Source organism: Hemitrygon akajei, unplaced genomic scaffold (genome assembly GCF_048418815.1).
Source record: "Hemitrygon akajei unplaced genomic scaffold, sHemAka1.3 Scf000070, whole genome shotgun sequence".
Classification (NCBI taxonomy): domain Eukaryota; kingdom Metazoa; phylum Chordata; class Chondrichthyes; order Myliobatiformes; family Dasyatidae; genus Hemitrygon; species Hemitrygon akajei.
The window spans coordinates 4,613,570-4,625,795 of NW_027331956.1; the positions used below are offsets into that span (position 1 = coordinate 4,613,570).

General features: G+C 43.7%; 1 pseudogene; it reads right to left on the bottom strand.

Annotated features, from left to right (window-relative positions):
* Window positions 1–8,708: 8,708 nt before the first annotated feature.
* Window positions 8,709–9,120, bottom strand: LOC140722135 (transcription factor BTF3 pseudogene; annotated as a pseudogene).
* Window positions 9,121–12,226: the final 3,106 nt, after the last annotated feature.

Here is a 12,226-nt window from a genome sequence, read left to right on the forward strand (position 1 = left end):
CAAAAGTTTGGGCACCCCAAGAGATTTGAGCTCTCAGATAACTTTTACCAAGGTCTCAGACCTTAATTAACTTATTAGTGTGATGGCCTGTTCACAGTCAAAGTTAGGAAAGGCCAGGTGATGCAAATTTCAAAGTTTTATAAATACCCTGAATCCTCAAACCCAACGGCTGGGCTGTGGCGCCAGAGCTTGGTGTGGGTGTGGTAATCATATGGCAGTTAACTTGTGACTTTGTATCAGACCTGGGGTGTGGCTGGGGTGTTGTGGAGGACATTCTGTGGGAATATTGACCGATGGCCTATATAGGCCCGGAATGATATTCGTACACGGTTCCTTGCAAACTCCGATAGGATGGCAGGGAGGGAGGGAGACTGATGGTGACAGCAGCAGCACGGAGTTTGAGTGGGAAGAAGCGGGGAGAGGGACTAGGAATAGGAAGGTGATGGGTCGGAAGAGAAAGAAAGGAGGTGGGTCTAGTGTAGGTGGATTGGAAAATGAGGGAAAAGACATTGAGGAAAAGGGCCTGAGGGCAAAAAATACTAAATGTAGTGGCAAGATTTGAGGGGGAAGGGGAGTTTAGAAAATCAATCCGTTTAATCTAACAAAAATCATCAGAGGGCAAGTAGGGGAAGTGAGCCATGTGAGAATTATTTTAGGAAATGGAAACCTGCTGATAGGACATAAAACTGAAGAGCAGATGGAGAAGGCTATGAAGGTGACTAATGCTGGGAAAGTCAAAGCACCCAAGGTTGTAAGAGTTGGAACAATGGTCAATGGTTGCAAGGGGGTGATACCTCAGTGTTAATATGAAGGAGCTTGTGGAGAATGTAAGGGTGAGGAATAGTTCAGTGAAGAGTGTGAAAAGAATGACAAGGGGAGCAGAGAAAAGGGAGACTGAAACTGTTCTGGTAGAATTTGAGGATAAGGTGCCTCCAAAGGAGTTATATTTTGGATTTTTGAGATACAATGTAAGAGAATATATAGATACCAAAACGTATGAGGTGTTTCAATTGCCAGGAGCTTGGGTATGTGGCCAAAGTGTGCAAAGGAAAGAGAAGATGTCCAAGGTGTGGTGGGGAACATGAATACGGAAAAAGTAGAGAGGGAGTGGGACCAAAGTGCTGTAATTGTGGAGGTAACCATAGTGTAACGTAATGGGGATGTGAAGTGGCGAAAAAAGAGGTGGAGGTGCAGCAGATAAGGGTGAAGCAAAAAAGTCTCATATGCTGAGGCAGTCAAGTTAGCAGGACAGAAGAAGATGAATGAAGGAGGATGTAGCAAAGAACAAGTGGCAGCTAAAGAAAGGCAAGATAAGAAGAATGCATGGATAGAGAAGAAGAAATTGGTGATCTTTATAGCAGGAGTGGTAAATGCAACTTGTGAGATCAAATCTAAAACTGAAAGGATTCAAGTTATTGTGAAAGCTGCAGAACGCCATTTGGGTATGATAGGATTAAAATGGGAGGAGGTAAGTCAAGTCAAGAGACAGTATGTGTGGGTTGATATTACTAATAATGCTACTACTTCAATGGAATGCAAGAAGCCTGATTGGCAATGGACAAGATTTCAAGCAGTTTATAGCTAGTAGGAGAGAAAAGACAGAAGTTGTGTGTATCCAGGAGACCTGGTTAAAACCTAAGTTAGATTTTGTTTTATATGGTGAGACAGGAGAAGTGGGGAGGAGGAGGATGTGCAACTTATGTAAAGCAAGGTGTTCCTTGTAGAATACTAGGTTTAGGAAGTGAACAAGAGTATATGGTAATAAAAGTATGGGCTGAAAGGAAAGAGTTGGTGATTGTGAATTACTATAATCCAAGCAAAAGACTAGAGTTAAACAAGCTTGAGGAGATAAAAGGGCAGAATTGTAGTAAAGTTGTTTGGTGTGGTGATTTTAATGGACATACTGTATTATGGGAGAGTGACAGAACAGACATCAATGGTCAAGTAATACAGTTGCTAGAAGAGAAGTACCTAGTGTGCCTAAATAATGGCAGTAGTACTGGAATTGATGTTAATATAGGTAAAGAATCTGTGCTTGATCTTACATTAGTATCAAACTCTATTGCATCAGTATGTGAGTGGTTAGTGTACCAGGAAGGAACTGTAGGGAGTGATCACTACCCAATCTGGTGCAAAATAAATATTTCTGCTTCATTGGTCACAGAAAATATAGGTGGGACATGGATCCTTGAGAAAGCCAATTGGGAGAAGTTTCTGGAAAATAGTGATAGATATCTAAGTCAGGTCAGTGATGAGATGGACATAGAAGCACTTGATAGCATATTAAAACAAGGTCTCATATCAGCTGCATTAGAATCCATTCCTAAAAGTAAAGCAGGAACAAATGATCATACCTTGGTGGGATGATAATTGTAAGGAAGCAGTGAGAAATAGAAATAAGGCTTTTAAATTGGTTAAAACTTCCAACATATGATTCAGTGCAAACAAGCTCAGGCAGTAGTAAGGAGGACAATAAGACATGCTAAAAGGACGCACTGGAAAAACTGTTGTAATTCAATCGGAAACACAACTCAAGTAGGAGAGGTGCGGGGGATAATTAAAAGGATGAGAGGGGACAGGAGAGAGTGGAGGTACCCAGTTCTGGTGGATGGAAATGTGACTGCAGTAACAAATAAGGAAAAGGCAGAGTTGTTGGCAAGTACTTTTGTTATGGTACATAGTTCTGATAATTTGTCTGAGAAGGGAAGAAGAGTTAGAGAGAGAAGAAAAGCTGAAAGTATGGAGGCTTTATGTAGGGAAACCATCCTTGATGGTGTGCAAGAAGTCCCTTTCAGCATGGGAGAATTAAGAAAGGCACTAGATAGAACAGGAAAGACTGCACCAGGTAAAGATGAAATATGCTATAGTATGATAAAACACCTGAATGAAGGAAGTCTGGAGAAACTACTGCTTCTGTATAACAAAGGCTGGGATGAAGGGAGAATACCAGGGAGCTGGAAACAGGCAATATTTATTCCAATAAGGAAACCTGGAAAAGATGCCAGCAGGCCAGGAAATTACAGGCCAATTGCCTTGACGTCTCATATATGTAAACTTATGGAAATTATGATAAATGAGAGGTTAGTGTACTTTCTGGAAAGTAGAGGTATGGTGGCTACGTATCAATGCGGGTTCAGGAAAGGAAGGAATACTATGGATCCACTGGTGTGTCTACTGGATGAAATAAGAAACGCACAAGTAAATAAAGAGACAGTGGTTGCAGATTTTTTTTTGGTGTTGAGAAAGCTTATGATATGTTATGGAAGGAGGGGGCCTAATCAAACTGCATTTAATGGGAATCGGGGAGGGCAATTTTCAATTGGGATAAGGGCTTTTTAAACGGGAGAACTATTCAGATAAAGATAGGATCAGAGCTATCAAGCCAGTATGTTGTAGAAAATGGGACGCCTCATGGGAGTGTAGTGAGTCCAACTTTATTCTCCATTTTTATAAATGATATATTCGTAAATATACCAACAGAATTGGGGAGGTCATTGTTTGCAGATGACGGGGCTTTGTGGAAAAGAGAGAGAAATATTGAACATATAGTTATGAAAATGCAAGATGGAATTAATCAAGTTGAAGAGTGGGGTACAAAGTGTGGTGTTAAATTTTCAGTGGAGAAGACAAAAACCATGTTCTTTACAAGGAAAAAGCTCAGGGGTCTTAATCTGACTCTGTATGGAAGTAACCTGGAGAGTGTTGACAGTTTTCGGTTTTTGGAAGTGCACTTTGACTTGAGATTAACATGGAGAGAACATGTTAGATATGTAGTTGCTAAATGTAAAAATGTGATAAATGTCATGAGGTGTCTTGCTGGTTTGGAATGGGGTGCTGATTTTACATCACTGAAGTATATTTATGTAGCATTAGTAAGATCAAGATTAGATTATGGAAGTGTTGTATACGGGTCAGCAGCAAAATCTGTGTTAGCAGAACTGGATATCATGCAAGCTCGGGCTCTAAGGGTGTGCTTGGGAGTGGTTAGAACTGCCCCAAAGTGTGCACTCCAAGTTGAAACAAATAAAATCCCATTGGGGCTGCGACGTAAACTGCTGGTGGCCAATTACTGGATTAACTTAAGGGGGCATGGTGATAGCCATCCTACAAAAAGGGTGTTGGAGACATGCTGGAGAAGGAAAGGACACAAAAGGAAAGTTTTGTCTGGAAAGGAGAGCAAACAGCAAAAGATAGGGGTATATATGATAAAGAGTTTAGTCCAAGTGTAGTGTGGCCTGTCAGACCTTTCTGGGTATTAGAAAATCCCTCTGTAGATTTGGATTTGCTTAAGATTAAAGGCAGTAATAAAACGGCTGAAATACTCAATGAATATCATAAGTATAGGGAATGTAAATATAAAGACATACAGATTTTTACGGATGGATCAAAGGATCCAGAAACGGGTGCAACAGGGTCTGCAATTGTTGTGCCAAGTTATCAAGTGGAAATTAGCAAGAGAACACCAGATTGCTTGAGTGTTTATGCAGTTGAAATGTTTGCCATATTGTTAGCACTAGAATGGAGTGAGCAGATTGATTGTAATAATATTGTGATATGCAGCGATTCTGTATCAGCCCTTGCAAGCATCAAGGCGGGTACAGGTAGAGAACACCAGGATCTGCTTTATAAAATCCTGTTTGCAAATTCAAGACTGGCTAGACAAGGCAAAAATATTGCATTTATGTGGATTCCAACACATTTGTGTATTATGGGAAATGGGACAGCAGATAAGCTGGCAAAAACAGCAGTCAAAAAAGGATCTGTAGAGGCCAGTATCGAACTATCAAAATTAGAGGGGAAGAGCATAGTGTGGAGAAGGATAAATCAACAGTGGCAGCAGCATTGGGATAGAGCAATAAAAGGAAGACATTTACATTCAATTCCGAACAGAGTAGATATGGGAAGGAGTAGGGGAGTAAAGTGGAAGGAGTATGTCATTATAAGTAGACTGAGAAGTGGGCATGGCAACCCTAATGGTACTCTGGCTGTCATAAATAAACATCTGACAGGTTTTAGCGATCTGTGTCAGGAGACTGAAACAGTAGAGCATATCCTTATTTCATGCAGGAAATTTGCACAGTAAGGACCACAAATGCTACAACAATTATGCAAAATAGGACTGGTAGAGAACAGTGTTAAAGGTTTATTGGAATGTGGGGAGAGTGATCGGGGAGGATCTGGTTGTTTAGATTTTAAGGGCAATGGGACTGGAAAGACAGCTTTAGGCAGTCAAGTGAATGGACAATGAGGAACAATAAATCCTGAAGATGGCAATAATGCAACAGTGTGGATGCCAACTGCCGTAAAAACTCAAGGAAGAAGAAGAAGAAACCTTGTCCCAACAATCAGCACCATGGGCTCCTCTAAGCAGCTGCCTCGCACACCGAAAATTAAAATCAATATTGCCCACAAAGCTGCAGAAGGCTAGGCGAAGATAGCAAAGCATTTTCAGATAGCTGTTTCGTCAGTTCGTAATGTAATTAAGAAATGGCATTTAACAGGAAACAGGAGGCATTCAACAGGAGGTCAAGTTGAGGTCTGGAAGACCAAGAACACTTTCTGAGAGAACTGCTCATAGAATTGCTAGAAAGGCAAGGCAAAAACCCCGTTTGACTGAAAAAGACCTTCAGGAAGATTTAGCAGACTCCGGAATGGTGTGCACTGTTCTACTGTGCGCTGACACCTGCACACATATGACCTTCATGGAAGAGTCATCAGAAGAAAAACTTTCCTGTATCCTCACCACAAAATTCAGCATCAGAAGTTTACAAAGCAACATCGAAACAAGCCTGTTGCATTTTGGAAACAAGTCCTGTGGGCTGATGAAGTTAATATTCAAATTTTTGGCCACAATGAGCAAAGGTATCTTTGGAGAAAAAAAGGGTTCAGAATTTCATGAAAAGGACACTCTCCAACTGTTAAGCACCGGGGGATCAATCATGCTTTGGGCTTGTGTTGCAACCAGTGCCATGGGGAACATTTCACTGGTAGAGGGAAGAATTAATTCAATTAAAAACCAGCAAATTCTGGAATCAACATCACACCGTCTGTTAAAAGCCTGAAGACGAAAAGAGGATATCTTCTACAACAGGTTAATGATCCTAAACGCATCTCAAAATCCACAATGTACTACCTCAAGAGGTGCAAGCTGAAGGTTTTGCCATGGCCCTGATAATCCCCTGACAGAAACATCATCGAAAGTCTGTGGATAGACCTCAAAAGGGGTGGGGGGTTGCGGCAGGAGATGGCTGCAGAGAGGGAAAATGGATCAGCCATGAGAGGGAAAATGATCTTGTGGTCTAATACAAGAATAAAAATCGCCCCCGAAGTTATTTGTGTTCCTGGTGAGACATGCTATGGGATAAAGGGAACGAGGAATGTTCCCAGATTGATTTTGGGGTTGTGGTAGTGTCCTCAGAGAGATTACAATGACTGGGCCTGTCTCACAACTAGAAAAATCACATGTGGTCTGACTGAAAAAGACACAGTTTCACAAGGTATTGACAGGCTGGTGGCAGGAATGATGTTTCCCCTGGCTGGGGGTGGACCAGGGTTCACAGACTCGAAATCCAAGGTCACCTCAGCAGGGCTGAGATCCGGATAAATTCCCTCACCCAGATTGTGGTGAATATTTGGAATTTTCTCCACAAGTTTTCTAAATTCAGAAGTCAAATTTAGGGTCTCAGCGATGATGGGAACGTTGCAGGAATGTGGCGTTGATGTCAAAGATCCGGTATTCTGAGGAAAGAGTAGAACAGGCGCAAAGGGCCGAGTGGCCATGCCTGTTCCTGTTTCTTATTTTCTAAAGCACGAGTTTACCTTTGCCTCTCCATATAGATGCTGCCTGACCTGCTGTGTTTCACCAGCATTTTGTCTGTGTTCCCAGCAGTAAGGGACGGGTCTGGGAGACAGCTGCAGACAACAGGCCCCGATCCTCGGTGGGGAAAGGCCGGGCGCCCTCCGTGTAGCTGAAACATCTCACGGAATCTCCGCCAGTCTCTTCAGCTCTGCCTTCGAAAGGATTCACGACCCGCCGGTGGTGCAGCCGAAACCCGAGGCGCTGCTCCCGGTCTCCGGCCTCACTCGGTCCCGGTTCCAAACTCCAGCCCGGCCGTGCACTCAGCGTCCCGCCCACTGACACCCCTCAGCCAATGAGAGCATCCCTCTCCCAGCGGTGATCGCTGATTGGCTGTGAGTGCGTGAGGACGGGCTGCTGCTGGGAGCTGGAGATGTCAGTCACAGTTTGTTCTCAGAATGAAAGGAAGTTCCCCGAAACTCAAATTTAAAAGTAAATTTTATTATCCGAATAGATATAAACCACAACGTTTTTTCCATTGACACAAAAAATGAACTTTATTTTATTCCATACTGCATACTTGCTATTCCAATAAATACAAGCTGTTTATCATCCAGCTGATCACCGAAACAAAATGATGGCACGATCACTGAAATATATTTTTTCCCAAGAACTACTTGTAGTTATCAGTTGGTGCATGAAGTGCAATATTTGTACCCAAAACCACAAAAGTATCTCCCATCATGAGAACGTATTTAACAATCTGAACTTTGCTGGAAATAGTACCCCCAATTTGGTCTACTATTATCTACTGCAGAAAATAAGGAGGAGGCCAATTTTAGTCTATTTTGGCTGAAGTCAGGGCGTTGTACTTTGGCTCTTGGTGGGGTCAAGCATAAAAAACAGGTCAAAGGGTAGAGGCCAGGTTAAGAGTGGTCCAGTGGCACTACAAGTTTGGAGAGCTCAGCTCAGGGCTAACAATATTAACTGGTAAAAAAAATTGTTACAGAAACAGCAATGAAAATTCCTTCTATGTGGCCAAGGTAAAGCAGATGGAGGATCTCCATTGCTGCCCTGAACAGCAGCAGCATAACAGGCAATTAATACAACTTCAGTCAAAAGCCACAGAATAACGTAATTCAGGTGTGAGCTCAGGAAATTGCTTTCTGCTTTAATAATATTTTGGGGGGGGAAATTTTGAGGAAAACTAAAACAAACTTCCTCTATGATTCTTGCAGATTATGAAAAAAATTAATTTTACAGTGGGCATACTCCACATTCTCTAAACTGTTCTTGTAATTACACAAACATTTGGGAAATACTCAATAGAAAATACTGTCAATGAATTAGAGCAGAGATGAATAAAATTTAACATTTGAAAATTGCTTGTTTTTAATGTTTATGTATCAATATTTGTTCAAAAAGAGCAATGAAATAATTTTTCAGAAGCTTTCTGTTAAATCTGTGACTTCAGCATAGTTCACAGCTTGATTCTCAAAAGCACGCCCGCCAGTTATTTTTCCAGAATGCAGCCATTCGGGTGCATGGAGGAATTTGTGAAGAGGAATGCTGTTAGGCAATCAACAACAATTCTAAACCGGAAGAAATGGCATGAGAAGTCTTACAAAGTTAATTGATCATAAATCAGAAGCACTCAAGATTTTTTATCCCCACTCTCCAAAATGTTTTCCATGTAAAAATGATTAAGTTTATGTTACTTTGCCAGCTGCTTGTTTTTATAATCCACAATAGACCAAAATAAACACTTTTCTCCTTTATTTCCACTCTAATCCAGCAGAATTTCTACTTTAAATCAGGCTGCAAAATTGGTAAGCATTCTATTTGCATGATTTAGCATTAGGAGAGCTGCTACAAATAACAAAAAAAAAACCAGGATAACCAAATCACCCCGTGACTGCAAACGTATGCATAACAGCACAAATATGTAATTTTACAAAAGCAAAATAAAAACTAATACAAATAGCAGTCATCTAAAGTCGTTTAAACTTCACATCATCCTCAGCTGTTAACTTCAGTTTGATTCATCCTTTAAAGCCTCGACAAAGTTCTCAACAAGATCTGGAACTTCCTCATCATCATCATCCTCATCAGAAGCAAGTGGTGCTTTGCTGTCCACAGGTTGTTTAGGTAGAGACTCTGCCAGCCGCCTCAAGAGAGTCAGTTTGAAATACTGGGCAGCATCTCAGTCTCTGCATATCCTTTGATGGTTTGCAGCAAGTGAAGCCTGAACTTTAGGATTATTGCAATGGATGACGGTTCCCTGATTTGTGAACATATTCACCTCTTCAATACCACAAATATTATTCACACAAAGCTTCTTGCATGTGTGCGGAGCCTTTCACGCTTGCTACCGCCACGGCCCTGGGAATTGGACACCACGCAAGACCAAAGAAATTATAATGAAACAAGAAAAAAACTAGCTAAACTGCAACCCCAAGTACGCATTTGTGGAAAGAAGAAGGTGGTAAATCACAACGTACAACCCAGAGAAGCATTTTCCTGCGGACATACTTAGAAAAAGTATAGAATAATAACCATAACAGAAGCAGGCAGTGAAAAATCAGCCAGAGTGCTGAAGGTAACAAACTGTGCAAATGCAAATATGGAGAAACAGGATAAATAACAAGAGGATGAAATAACCGCAGCGGCAGCTGATGGATCTCCGGAGCACTCACCGCTCCCCTGTGAAATCCGACAGACTGAAGGCCAAGGGAGAACAAGGCGCAAAAGTAAACTCGTGATTGAGAAAAGAAGAAACAGGAGTAGGCGTTGCCATTCGGCCCGTTGCGCTGTTCTGCCCCTCACTCAGAACATGGCTGATCTTTGACCTCAACGCCACTTTCCTTCAAAGTTCCCATCCATTATCGCCGAGCCCCTAAATATGTCCGTTTAATTTAGAAAACTTGTGGAGAAAACTCCAAATATTAACCACACTGTGTTGGGGAAATTTCTCCTCATCTCAGTCCAGCTGAGGTGATCTCGGATTTTGAGTCTGTGATCCCTGGTTCCACTGCCCAGCCAGGAAAAACATGATTCCTGCCCCTACCCTGTAAATACCCTGTGAGACTGTGTTTGTCTCAATCAGGAAGCTTCTCCATGTGAACCTTGTGTTAATGAAATTGGTGACAGTTCTTTCAGACTAGCAGCTTTGACCACAAGAACACCAGACAGTGGTCAGCACGGAATGTCCTGCAGTTACTGCAGGAGAAGGACTGGATGGACACAGTGGAGTGGTTCCCTGATCAGACAGTCCAGGCCATCTGACAGAATGCCTCATCACCAGGTCTCACCAGCTGCCGGCGAGAGGGTCCCTCCCAGTCTGGTCTTTGCTGCATGCCCGGAGATCACTCCCACAGCGCGCTGCCCCGAGATTACTGCAGTGGAGACGAGACGGTCCCAGTCTGGTCCTTGCTGCATGCCCGGAGATCACTCCCACCTCGCGCTGCCCCGAGATTACTGCAGTGGAGACGAGACGGTCCCTCCCAGTCTGATCCTTGCTGCATGCCCGGAGATCACTCCCACAGCGCGCTGCCCCGAGATTACTGCAGTGGAGACGAGGGGGCCCCTCCCAGTCTGATCCTTGCTGCATGCCCGGAGATCACTCCCACAGCGCGCTTCCCCGAGATTACTGTCGTGGAGACGAGACGGTCACTCGCCTCTTTGCGGACTTTGGGCTGGCGAAGATCTGTGGAGAAAGATGCAAGAGCCTGTGCCACAGCAGCTGCGTGACAGAAGGCTCACTGATCCTCGGGCTGTTCCCAGGACGCGCAGGAAAACGGACAGCGAGTGCTGCTGGAATATCATCAACTCGGGGAAAGACGCTAGAAACTTGTTGGCCTGCCATCACATCGAGATGTCCGGAGAGCAGCGGTTGCCAACCTGGGGTCCACGGTTGCTGGTACTGGTCTTTGGCAAAGAAAATGTTTGGGAACCCCTGTCATACAGGAATGCTGCCGACTGGCACATTCCAGACTACAGGGACACCATTGGAACTACAGGGATCCTCTACACTAGACAGGGAGTGGCCGGGTTGGCTGGGGAAGCCTCACAGTTATTGTAGTAGTGAACCACCCCAGGGGGACATATGGCTTCTCCTTTCAGAGGAGGATTTCAATCGTCTTCCAGGGGAAGGTCCTTCCGACCGCAGGGATGAGGCCTTTGGAGATTCAGCTGACGTTTTTGTCGCTCTAGGTTTTTACGGGATGGTTTGCCAGCCATATGGCCATCCTTCCTCCGCTCGTAGCCGGGCTGATTTATCCCTCTGTGTAGTAGCCTGCGCCGTGTGAGCATTTATACCTGTGCGCAGGTGTGTCTGCGTCGCTCTGCAATTCACAGCCAAAACGCTAGTTGGCGCTGGAGCTTCTAATGGCGACTGAGCACATCATGTTGGATTTGGCGCTAATAAATGTTGAACAAGGGTTAATTTTAGTGACATTACTGCAACGCAGAAAAGAGAGAAGACGTAGGAGGAGATGGTATGTACGACCTTTGAACGGATTGAGGCAGAAGGAGGGTGAATTTTCTGTGCTTGTTCGGCCACTGAGAGACATGGACGAGGACATGCATTTCAAGTATTTTCGGATGTCTGGAGCAAGATTTGACGATTTGGTTCATCGTCCCCAACCATTTATTTCACATCAGTATAAGGATAGTATGCCTATAGACAGGAGGAAATGCGATGTTACCAAGCGGACCAATCACAGTTGTTGCGGTCTGCGTTGCCGCGACGCGCAGTTACATGAAACAGCAGCAGAATGTTCATTCCCTGAGTCTGCAGCGCGCGTAGTGGACAATCGCGGTTCTGCAGGGGATCAGCAGCTCCCCGAAAGTGAAAGCATTCTGAATCAGGAAGTGCTGGGAGTTAACATGGCTTCGAACGGACAGGCCGAGAGTTTGAGCGAGGAGGCAATTTGTTCCATTTGCCTGGATTTCTTCATCGATCCGGTTATTCTGGAGTGTGGACACAACTTCTGTCGCTCTTGTATCACACGGTATTGGGAAAGGGAGCAGAGAAACTCCTGCCCGGAATGTAGAGAGGTGTTTGCTGACCGCACCCTCAGGGTGAATCGGGCCTTAGCAAATCTTGCAGAAAAAGCTCGAAATCTAAACCTGAATCCGAAAGGGAAGGAAAGTAAACGTCACTGCGAGGAACATGAGGAAGAACTGAAGCTGTTTTGTGAAACGGACAAGACACTCATCTGTGTGATCTGTGCAGCTGCGCAGGAACACAGAGAGCACCGCTTCAAGCCGATTAAAGAAGCTGTTAAACTCTACAAGGTAAAAACTAACGTTAATTAAATACTTAACACATTTCCTTTGCCCTACATACCTTCACACGAGCCTCCATAACCAACACATTATTCTTTCCAACTTCCGCCATTTTCAACGGGATTCCAGCATCTTATCCGT